This window comes from Gorilla gorilla, chromosome 16, assembly GCF_029281585.2.
Source record: "Gorilla gorilla gorilla isolate KB3781 chromosome 16, NHGRI_mGorGor1-v2.1_pri, whole genome shotgun sequence".
Taxonomy (NCBI): Eukaryota; Metazoa; Chordata; class Mammalia; order Primates; family Hominidae; genus Gorilla; species Gorilla gorilla.
Genome location: NC_073240.2, coordinates 102208047 through 102220864, shown reverse-complemented (window position 1 = coordinate 102220864; position 12818 = coordinate 102208047). Strand labels below are relative to the sequence as shown.

The 12818-nt window shown below is 41.2% G+C and overlaps 1 protein-coding gene across 1 annotated transcript in view; it reads right to left on the bottom strand.

Annotated features, from left to right (window-relative positions):
• The window catches only part of LRRK1 (leucine rich repeat kinase 1), a 151884-nt gene that overhangs the window by 102631 nt on the left and 36435 nt on the right, over positions 1-12818 (bottom strand). The window lies entirely within an intron of this gene.

The window sequence follows — 12818 nt, the reverse complement described above, 5'->3', positions numbered from 1 at the left end:
TGTCTGTCCACAGGAGAATGAATAAACAAACCGTGGTACAGTAACTACTCGACAATAAAAAGGAAGGACCGATTGATCTATGGAAAGACTGATAGCAATCTCAAAAAAAATAATGCTGAGTGAAAGAAACCTTGTACAAAAATGATTCCATTTATATGCTGTTCTAAGATATAGTGAAAAAAAATCAGAAGAGTGGATCATGGGCATACGGTAGACAGTGAGTTTTCCTGTGGATGGGGCACAAGGACATCAGTTTGGTGGTTCTATATCTCACTGGAGTTTTCATTACACAGTTGCTGTATTTGTCAAAACTTATCAAGCAGTCCATTCAAGATATGTGCATCTTACTTTATATATATTTTACCTAAAAAAACTACAAACAATATTGTACCTTAGTCCATACTAGGCATGCTACAGTATTTAAGAGTGAAGTGTACAGATGTTTGCAATATGCTTTGAAGTGCATTAAAAATGAGTGGATGGTTGGATAGAAAGGCAGGAGAGAAATTTTGGAAAGTGTTAATGGTGTGATCTGAGTGGTAGGTATATGAATATAGATGGTTCAATTCTTTCAACTTTAGTGTATGTTTGAAATTTTTCATAACAAAATGTTGGGAGAAAATATGAGTCCTAATGTCTATACTCTAAGTGCATGGCTTGCCATATGACACAAGGTATGAGCTCTTGCCACCAAAGCTGAAAAATCCTGCTCTGCAGAAAGAAAAAAGGCAAGCTGCTTACGGAGCAAAGCCCCTAATACCAATCCAGGGTCTTTACAACTCACGCTAAGCCATGACTTGCTCCATTTCAAAGACAATCGTTCTGAAAATCCAAGCAAATGGATGACCATCACACAATCTTTATCATTCCTGAGATGCCAACACAGAATTGCTGTGTCTGAGTGGAGATTATTGTGTCTTGGCTGTGTGCTTTTGAAAAGAGGAATCCGGAAAAGGCTTGGTGTGTAAGCGGTTATACGTGTGAATAAGGCAGCTTCACTTCCCAACACACATTAACAGTCACCATTAATTATTTACAGGCAGAGCCCCTGAGACATGTGAGAGCAGGCCAGAGGGAGGAAGGCCATTAGCAGGGCCCAGAAGGAATAGAATCAACTGCTGTCATCCCTCAGATGGGGGCACTTAATTATGTCATTGCTTGTCTCTCAGAATTAAACAAATACCCGCTTATCCAGTAAAAGACATGTGCAGGTATGTGTATGTGTGAATGCACAAGCAGGTATGAAGTAGCCTCTTCTGTCCATGTTAGGAACATACATACAAACAGCTAAACCTTTAAGCCCAAGTTAAGGGACATTTTGAAGGTGGAACTTAGGGCATATGTAGGCCATAAGGTGCCCATGAGATTACAAGGGTGATTTAACTTGATTTTTCAATCATGCCTTGTGTGTGGAGTAAATGATGTAATAAGAATCTAGAACCTGCTCAGTTCTCTTTACATTATAAAAATGTTGTGGTGTTTATCTGTTTCGACTCTGACTTTCTTAAGTTGCAGGGGTGACACCATATCCACTCTCACCGACCCTGTGGGCTGAGGGTCTGGTCCAATCAAGTTGTTGGAAGGACATTAGGAAAAGGCACCAGTTAATGCATATGCATTTAATTTAATCTGCCAATCTCATTTAATTTCCTGAAATTATACAGAGAATGGTTAACCTTTATTTAAATTGAAGGAAAAAAGACCCAAATGCTTTGACCATAGTGAGTATTAGGCATGGGCCATGGGGGACTTCATGACAGAACTAGAAAAGATTTTTCTTCTTTATTTCCCAAGACCTGCGTGATGGGAATATATGACTGCTTCATTCAAAACTTTACAGACACTACAAAAGTAATAAAAGGACACATTCTCACTGAAAAAAAATTAAATAGTTCAGAAATAAATATAAAGGCAAAAGCCCCTCCTCACCGCCACAGAAAACAATAACCAGGAAAGGAAAAATTGTTAAATTAGGCTTCATCAAAATTTAGAACTTCTGCACCTTTTCCTAGAGATAATACTTATTTAGTCATTTTTTTCTCCAAAATACTATTGCTTTGTATTTGAGAATTGGCAACTTTTGATTTAAACTTAAAATGTAGGAAACGCATTTATACTATTCGAGATTATTCAGTTACTTGTGCTTATTCATCAACTATTGTCCATAATTATATTCTTTTATACAGTAAAATATCTCAGTTCTAAATATTTTCCTCATAAAGATTTCAAATTCATATTAAAAAATAAAATGGGGCAAACATTCTATTTCAATAACACATTAATGTCCCAAATAAGTAGCTAGAGCTAGTAGGAAAATAATAGTAGAACATTTCTATAATGCAGTTTCAAATTTTAGAAAATCCTTTTTGTTCTCTAAATTATAATTTATGTCATTGTTTTCATATATGGTGATGAAAATTTCCAAATTTTCAGGCATCTCACCTGCTTTTAATGTAAAGCTAATACATTCCAATGAAGTATTTAACGAAGTAAAGGAGGAGAAGGATAAATGAATAGCACCAGGGAGATTTTTTTTTTCAGGTTTGGTTGCTGTTGCTAGTTTGATTTTTAAAGGCAGTGGTTAGAAGTAGGAACCGGTTAGGGAAAATGAAATTATAAATGCAGTGAATAGCTAGGGTTATGGAGTCAGCACATGTGCAGCCATTCAAGACGACAAGAAACATTTACAATAAGCTCTGAGCTTGTAAGTGAACGTATTTCTGGTTGCTGATAAGTGTTAGTCTTCACTGTATGCTGGTATTTCAATGTGCCGGCCACGGATGGTAAGTTAAAGTTCCTACATCAAGAAGCATTTGGTTAGAAAAAACATAAAATATTTAAAAACCTACAGGACCTGAACACCATTTAGTTCTTGATAATTGCTTTCAATTTAACAAACTATTTTTAAAGAAATCCCTTCAGTGATACTGTGTGTTTCACAGTCAGCCATTTCAAGAAGAAGTGATTTTAGCTGCCAATAACTCAGTCTTTAAACATCATTTCCATAATTCATGTTTCAGAAAAAACAAATTATTCTAATTACAGAAAAACTAACAGAAATTATTTTTCTTTTTCAGTATTCTGAAAGAGTAATAAAACAGAATTCCATGAATATGACAGAGTAATGCTGGCTGTGACAACCGTGTCCCTGACGGCAGGCAGCTCACTGTTCTGCAGGTACACCTCGAAAGACACCGCCCCCGTCTATCCATCCCTGGTTCTGTCTGTCCTTATGTTCCAAGGAGACAGTCTTACCTTTTGTTCCAGAGCAATAATTGTTAAGTCATCACTCCTGTCCCAATAATTGGAATAAAATTCTCTTTCTACTGTTTTTTTCCCTACAAATCTAGGAAAATAGAGAAAATGAAATGAAAAAAATGGCTTTAATTATGTAAGTTCTAAATGTTGGCCTTGTGTGCGTGTGTGTGTGTGTATTTCTCTCCTCCCCACCAAGGAAAACACTTAGAATAAAAGGCAAATGTTTTTGGTCAATTTGAAGTGTGTGACATCCTCTGTAAATCTCAGAAAAGACACTGCCGTTTGATTTGCATATCCATGACTTTTTTTTCTTGCATTTGCCTCCGTCAATAGAGCAGCAAAAAGTGAAAATGATCTACCAGCTCACAGCTCATTGCAGGACAAACAAAAGTAAACTTCAGGATGCTACTGACCTGGTCATAGTTGTTTAACGACCTTCCTGTGCCACTGAGTCCCCATGTGGCCAAAGCACCAGGGAAACGGGGCTGGCCTTCCCAGGAGGTGACACCCTCCTGGCACTTTGGGGGCTCGCCCTCTGTTGCCCTAGCTTTGCCAGCCTTCCACTGGAAGGATGCTTCTTTATTCACCAGATATCACTCTAGTGTTTCAGCATCAGCAGCCCTTTACATCTCTGGGTCACATTACGGTGAAATCCAACCCTTGACGTCTTTGGGAAAGATGTGGAGGTTGGGGGTGTGCAGAGGAGGGAGGGTCACCCAGCCCCGGGGTGACCTGCGGTGATAATTCCTCTCCAGATGGCAGGTGCTCAGGGCCATTGCACCCATCACCCAGGCCCTCCACCCGCATCAGACAGGAAAGCAAAAGCCAGGGCCGGGCTCTGCGGGCTCTCACTAACAGCTCTGGCTCAGAGGCCAGCATTTCTCACTGCAGAAATGCTTCACGGCATAGATTACTATTTTGTGGATATACTCACCAAATCACTAGGAATTTTTGTTAATAAGAGGGAGATGGATGGTTATACATATAGACGGATTGGTCTCCTGGGGGAAAATTGCATGGAAAAGTGCTATTTGCTTTAGTAATAAAAATATAATTAATCACAAGATGCTATGTTATGTCCACCTGACACAGTAAAACATTGAAAGGCTTGTAACATTCCTTGCTGGCATGAGTGTGGGGAAATGGGTGCATCCTCTGGTACATTGGCCGTCGTGGGAGGCCCTGCCAACCGGATGGTCATTTCAGAAAGCAAGAGGACAGTGCTACATAACAAAAGCGGGAGGTCGGCCTGTTCTCCCACGGTTTTCTCTTCTAGGCATTTCCCTGCAGAAATGACACGGCACACACTAAAAGACTACCCCCGAGCCAGGACTTCTGCAGGGGTCCCTGCCACAGCCGAGGTAAGAGCAACTCTGTAGACAAGCGGCCCAGGCCAAGAATGAGGGAGTGGTGTAGAGCAGGGTGGTGCCCAAGGCCAGCACAGACCTGGGGACTGGACCCACATCACTTAACTGAACGTCCACAGCAGCGCTAGGAAGGAGGTGACTCTGCTGCCATTTTACAGGGGAACAAGGCCAAGACAGTGACACAGGTTCACAGAACAACAGCGCTGGCAACGAGCAGCTGGAAGGGAAGCATCCTGACCCTGGGGCCCACAGAGTCGCTGCTACTCGGCTTTCTAAGTTAATACCTGCTGGTGCTTCAGAATAAGGGGCTCGGATGCAGCCATCAGAACCTAAGGAGAAGGGTGAAAAAATGCTTGCCAGGTATCAGGCTAACAGTAGAACATAGGACAGAGGCCGTGACAAATCACAGGAAAAACACAGAACACAGATGCACACCATTTAAAAGTACGCAAAATGGGCCGGGCGTGGTGGCTCATGCCTGTAATCCCAGCACTTTGGGAGGCCGAGGCCGGCAGATTACCTGAGGTCGGGAGTTCAAGACCAGCCTGGCCAACATGGCGAAACCCCGTCTCTACTAAAAATACAAAATTAGCCAGGCATGGTGGTGCATGCCTGTAATCGCAGTTACTCGGGAGGCTGAGGCAGGAGAATTGCTTGAACCCGGGAGGTAGAGGTTGTGGTGAGCTGAGATTGCGCCATTGCACCCTAGCCTGGGCAATAAGAGTGAAACTCCATCTCAAAAAAAAAAAAAAAAAAAAATATATATATATATATATATGCAAAATGAAATAATTTATTCTAGGTTCTCCAATTATTTGTGATTAAAATCCTTTGAGAAAAGGTCCCTAATGAGTCTATGAATATAGATAATACATACAGTCTATTATTTTTGTTTGTAAAACCTGAACCTGACACTCTTTTCTCCTCCCTCTCCCTGTCTCTGTTTAGAAAGAAAATCTGAAGGACACACAAAAATTACAGTAGCCGTCCCCTTCAGCAGATGAAATGACTAGAGTTTTAAAATTTTATTTATTTATTTATTTAAGACAAGGTCTCACTCTGTCACCCAGGCTGGAGTGCAGTGCTATGATCTCGGCTCACTACAACCTCTGCCTCCCAGGTTCAAGAAATTCTTGTGCTTCAGCCTCCCGAGTAACTGGGATTACAGGTGTTTGCCACCACGCCCAGCCGATTTTTGTATTTTTAATAGAGACAGGGTTTTGCCACATTGGCCAGGCTGGTCTCGAACTCCTGACCTCAAGTGATCCACTCGCCTTGGCCTCCCAAAGTGCTGGGATTACAGACATAAGCCACCATGCCCAGCCTGGAGTTTTTAAAATATTTCTATTTTTCTGTGTTTTTCAATATATTTTTTGCAGTAACTTGTATTGCTGTTGAAATTAAGAAAAAAAATATTAAAAGATGAAGTATGTCCAGCAAAATGTTAACTATGTTTCACCCTGGCTTAGTGAGCCCGTTCTTCAGTGGTATTATCCATATTGAAACAACTGTTTGCTCTCAGTCTACCAAATCTTGACTCAGTTGCTCTAGAAAAAAGGATGGAGAGCAAGGAAGTCTCATGGAACAATAATTGGCACAGGTGTCCCAGATTTTGAAAGATACAATAAAATGGTTTATAATAATGTTTCATGTATTGGTCATTGGTGCCATTTATCGAGTCCTGCCGGATGCTGTAGAAAGTGTCCTGCGTGCATTTGACTTCCTCCCAACACCCATACAAGGCTAGGCTTCTCATCATCACTCACCACAAGGCGACCAGTGCCCTGAGTGGTCAGAGAAACTTCGCCCTCCCAGCTCCCAACAGCAGAGCTGAGATTTGGACTCCCAGCACCTGCCATCAAAGCTCATCCTCTGCTTCCTAGGTTGTGTGTTCCCAACTGCTCAACTGCTATGGTTTTTTTTTTGACGGAGTCTCACTCTGTTGCTAGGCTGGAGTGCAGTGGCACGATCTCGGCTCACTGCAACCTCCGCCTCCCAGATTCAAGTGATTCTCCTGCCTCAGCCTCCCGAGTAGCTGGGATTACAGGCACACGCCACCACGCCCAGCTAATTTTTGTATTTTTAGTAGAGACGGGGTTTCACCACGTTGGCCAGTATGGTCTTGATCGCTTGACCTCGTGATCTGCCCGCCTCGGCCTCCCAAAGTGCTGGGATTACAGGCATGAGCCACCGTGCCCAGCCACCAACTGCTATGGTTTTAATGTCCCCTCCAAAATTCATGTTGAAACTTAATCCCCGTTGTAATGGTATTAGGAGTTGCGGTCTTTGGGACATAATCAAGATTGGATAAGGTCACTATGGTGGGGACCCTGTAATAAGACTGGTGGTTTTATAAGAATAGGAAGAGAGACCTGAGCCAGCACACTCAGGCCCCTTGCCATGTGATGCCCGGTGCCACCTCAGGACTCTGCAGCCAGTCCCCACCAGCAAGAAGCCCTGACCAGATGCAGCCCCTCAGCCATAGACCTCCCAGCCTTCAGAACTGTAAGAAACAAATTCATTTTCTTTATAAATTACCCAGTCTCTGGCATCCAGTTATAGCAACAGAAAACGAACTAAGACAACCGCCAAACATGAGACTCTTATTCAGCACCTAACATGCATGGCAGAAATGTGGGAACTAAAACATGAGATGACCCTGTCTCATTAGATGGAAAAAACAGACAGGAAATGGAAACCAATCCCTCCATTAATTTTCTGCTGTAGAAGAAGAGAAACACAGAAATACAAAGCTATGAAGATGAATTCTTTCCTAGATTTTGTTCCTCTTCCAAAAATTCATTTATTTATTGCTCATTCGTTCTACAAATATTTAGTACCTCCTATGTGCTGAGCTGGACCCTGGGGACACAGCTTGCTGAGACACACAGAAAGAGCTCAAGTGCGCTGCTACAGTATTTCCAGAGTTTACTTTCAAACATCCACAACAGAAACCATGCCCTTTACCCAAAAGGGGATGCTTGAGGGACTTGGGAGAGCCAACAGACAAAAACTGACCTGGTAAAAAAAGGCGAACCATCTTTTTGGAAAATTAAAAATCACATAAATAGGACAGTTCATTTATTTAATACTCAGTAATACTATAGAAAATGGTACAATTCGAAGATAAACACACACACACTGTCAGTCCTACTCCGATTGTGGGGAAGATGATTGTGATTGTAAATACTGGAGGATCAGGACACCCTTTGACATTGCCATGTTGCTTCTGGGAAACTGATTCCAAAAGAATAGTTCTACACATTTAAAAAGCACTATGCAAAAAAAAAAAAAAAGCAATATGCACATAGATGCTGATTGCAGCACTGTTCAGTAGAGCAAAGAACGGTGATTTTGACAATTACACTGCACAGACCCTGGAACTACACAAGCAGGAAAACTGTCAAGAAGGAAGCCCCCAAAATGATAACATTGGTTTTCCTTATGCGGTGGAATTCAAGGTGAATTTCTCGAGACCCTTTTCTCTATTTTCCAGTTATTTCTCTATTACTACTATAACAACATTGTTATATTTAAAAAAATGCTTTTCAGGTTGACAAAGTACATTTTCTAACTGAATTTAACTTCCTCCTAACAAAAATGGGTGCAAGGAAAGGAAGAAAATGTCTCAATCTGAAAGGAGCATTTAGGATGAGGCACCGAGAGTTTTCCAATCACATCATCTACTGAGAACTGTGTGAAAACCCGCAGTTACAGGAAGAACTGAACTCTGTACGTTGGAAGACTTGGTTTCAAGCCCCAGCTGTGCTATTTGATATAGCATGGTGTTTGGCAAGTATTTAAGATGTCTGAATATTATCATCTTCTTGTAAAAGAAAATGGCACATATAAAAGATATTGCACAATGCATATAAATAAAAAAATACATACACAAACAGAAGCGGCAAGCACACAAATGGGGGTGATTTCCAGGAGGCCTGGCCCCTTCCTCCCTACTCCAGGTGCCTGTGAGGCTGCCAGACTGCACTCTCATTTCCTCTATGGACCAAGCTTCCCTTAGCTTTTGTTCCTGTGTCTGCCTTATCTGGAAGGAGCCCTTACGCTTTCCATGCTTCTCGAAATTCTCCTCCTTCTAGCCCAGCGCAGGGGTGCACCCCAGAAAGGACTTGCAGAATTTCCCACCGGGCTGCCTCTCCTTTCTCCGCCTGCACGTGGTCTGACCTGGGTCCTGGACTGTCCCCTGCAGAGTAGGTCTGCCAGCCTCCTGCTCTGCCCAGGGCTGCCCGCAGGCTGGGTTCTGCTTACTCACTGCCGTGGGTGCCTATCTAGACTGTGTCACTGAAAGCCTCTCCACTTCAATTTGTTGACCATCCAGAGCTCTCTGCATATTAGTAAGGGGGTCGTCTATAATTTTGCCCATCTACAGTTACGGCCACAGGGGTACAGAATTCTCCCAGTAAAAGAGGAGGAGAATGATGCCTTCAGGCACTTCTAAATTTTCCTTTCCAAGAATGATCCTCTTTTGGCCACTCAGCCACACATCCCCCTCCAAGCCTGCCCTAAGGTCTGGTCACTCCAGCACAACAGTGGTAGGGTTCATATCAGGTCAAAATGTAAACTCTTTCAAGATAATATGTGGGGGCTTTCCAAGTCATAAAAGTATCTGAGACCTTAGTCATACACACTGCCCAGAAATACATGACTGCAAAACGTTGGCAGGGAAGGAAGTCCCAGAGCACAGAGAGCCCGGGAGAGAAACGGAGAAGTGTGACCACGAGGCTGACCCCGCGCTGCTTCCTGGGCCCACCTCCAGGCCCCGCACATTTCCGTCCTCTCCACTTCGGATGGTGGCACCTACTTCTGAGGGGTTATTGTGAGGGTCAAGTGGATGGAAGCACGAGAAGTGCTTAGAATACTGCCTGACCCCGAGAGGCTCTAGATAAATGCTAGCTGCTATTATTGTTATTTGAAGTTAAGTTGGAAATTTGGCCCCTCTCTGAAAACTGTGAAGTCTAGGGCTTCTATCTTATTCCTTAGCCATCTGGGATGAATCATGCCTGTTCAAATGAATAAGTCAGTGGGTATTGGAATCTTATTTACTTAGCTATGGGTCAAATGTTAGTGAGGCCAAGAAGTGGAAGACAAAAGCCTTGCTTTAGCACCCTCGCTGGGCTTGCTGGGGAGCAGAGGTACAGACGTACCCAAAACACCCAAACATCAACTCCAGACAGGATGGCATATGCCAGTGGAAATAGCCATATTCCTGCATGCTGCCCAGCATACAGCTGAAGCTCAATAAATATTCAGTATACATGTTTGTGCCAAAATGAAGAGCCCCAATTGTTTACTCTGATAGTTCCCTTATTTAAAAATGCTGCTTAACCTACTACAGAAAAACAACAAATTAAAAAGGAAGATACAAAGAGAGAAAGAAAAGAACAAAAGAACTACAGAACAGGCTGGGTGTGGGGGTTCATGCCTGTAATCCCAGAACTTTGGGAGGCTAAGGCGGGCGGATCACTTGAGGTCAGGAGTTTGAGACCAGCCTGGCCAACACGGTGAAACCCTGTCACACAAAAATTAGTTGGGTGTGGTGGTGGCTGCTTGTAATCCCAGCTACTCAGGAGGCTGAGGCAGGAGAATCACTTGAACCTGGGAGGCAGAGGTTGCAGTGAGCAGAGATCACGCCACTGCACTCCAGCCTGGGTGACAGAGTGAGACTCCATCTCAACAACAGCAACAGCAAACAACAGCCAACTACAGAACAATCAGAAAATAATTAAAAAATTGGCAAAAGTATGTCCTTACTTGTCAGTAACTACTTTAAATATAAATGGATTGAATTTTCCAATCAAAAGACACACAGTAGCTGAATAGATTAAAAAATCCAAGAACCAGCAATATGCTACCTATAAGAGATCCATTTTTGCTTTAAACATACACATAGATGGAAAGTGAAGGAATGAAAAAAGATATTTCATGCAAATGAAACCAAAAGAGCTAAAGAGTGGCGATACTTATACCAGACTGAATAGACTTTCAGTCAAAATCTGTCAGAAGTGACAAAGAAGGTCACTATATAATGATAAAGGGGTCAATTCATTAAAAGAGTCTACTAATTTTAAATATGTATGTACCTAACATTGGAGCACATAAATAAGTAAAGCAAATATTAACATAACTGAAGGGAGAAATATATAGCAATATAATAATAGTAGGGGACTTCAATACCCCACTTTCAATAATAGATAGATCATCCAGACAGAAAATTAATAAGAAAACAGTGAATTTGAATAACACTATAGATCAAATAGACCTAACAGACATATGCAGAACAATGCCTTCAACAGAGAGAGAATATAATTTTTTCTCAAGCACACGTGGGACATTCCCCAAGAAATGTCCTATGTTGGGCCATAAAACAAGTCTTAACATATTTAAGATGATGGAAATATTATCAAGTTTCTTTTCTGATCATAATGGTGTAAAACTAGAAATCAATAACAAGAAGAAAATTGAAAAATCCACATATATGTGGAAATTAAACCACATACTCCTGAACAACCAATGGGTCATAGAAGAAATCAAAAAGGAAATCAGAAAGTATCTTGAGACAAGTGGAAAAGGAAACACAACATACCAAAACTTACGGGATACAGCAAAATCAGTTCTAAGATGAAAGTTGACAGCCAGAAATGCCTACATTAAGCAAAAAGAAATATCTTAATTAGACAAACTAACTTTACACTTTAAGGAACTAGAAAAAGAGCAAACTAAGCCCAAAGTTAGAAGAAAGAAAATAAGTATTAGAGCAGAAATAAACGAAATAGAGACTAAATAGATAATAGAAAAGATCAGGCTGGTCATGGTGGCTCACGCCTGCAATCCCAGCACTTTGGGAGGCCAAGGCGTGCAGATCATGAGGTCAGGAGTTCAAGACCAGCCTGGTCAAGATGGTGAAACCCTGTCTCTACTAAAAATACAAAAATTAGCCAGGCGTGGTTGTGGGCGCCTGTAATCCCAGCTACTCAGGAGGCTGAGGCAGAGAGTTGCTTGAACACGGGAGGTGGAGGCTGCAGTGAGCCAAGATCGTGCCACTGCACTCCAGCCCTCCAGCCTGGGGGTGACAGAGTGAGATTCTGTCTCAAAAAAAAAAAAAAAAAAAAAAAAAAAAAAAAAGAAAAGAAAAGGAAAAAAAAGGAAAGAAAAGCGAAAGTAAGAGTTTTTTTTAAATTGACAAATCGTTAGCTAGACTAAGAAAAAAAGAAAGAGAACTCAAATAAATAAAATTATAAATGAAAGAGGGGGCATTACAATTGGTATAATAGAAGCACAAAATATTATGAGACTACTATAACAATTATACACTAACAAATTAGATAACCTAGAAGAAATGGATAAATTCTTAGAAACATACTACCTATCAAAAATAAGTCATACAGAAATAGAAAATCTGAACAAGCCAATAATGAGTAAAGAGACTGAGGAAGTAATCAAAAACCTCCTAACAATAAAAAGCCCAGAATCAGATAGATGGCTTCACAGGTGAATTCTACCAAACGTTTAAAGAAGAGTGAATGCCAGTCCTTCCTAAACTCTTCCAAATATTGAAGACAATAAAGACTTTCGAACTTGTTTTACAAGATTAGCAATACCTCCTACCACAGCCAGATAAAAGCACCATAAGAAAAGAAAATTACAGACCAATATCCCTGCTGAACTTAGGTGCAAAAATCCTCAAGAGGATACAGGCAAACTCATTTCAACAGCACATTAAAAAAATCATACACCATTATGACGTTCAGTTTAACCCTGGGAAGCAAGGATGGTTCAGCATATGCAAATCAACAGACATGATACACCACATTAACAGAATAAAGGATAAAAATCATATAATGAACTCAATAAATGCAGAAAAAAACATTAGTAAAAATTGAACATCCTTTCAAAATAAAAATTCTCAACAAGTTGGGCATAGCAGGAATGTACTTTAATATCATAAAGGCCATATAAAACAAGCCTACAGCTATGATCATACTTCATGGTGAAAAGCTGAAAGCATTTTCTCCAAGATCAGGAACAAGACAAGTATGCCCACTCTTGCCACTTCTACTAGAAGTCCTAGCCAGAGAAATTAGGTAAGAAAAAGAAATAAAAGGCATCCAAATAAGAAAAGAAGAAGCCAATTGGTCTCTGTTTGCAGATGACATGATCTTATATGCAGAAAACCTA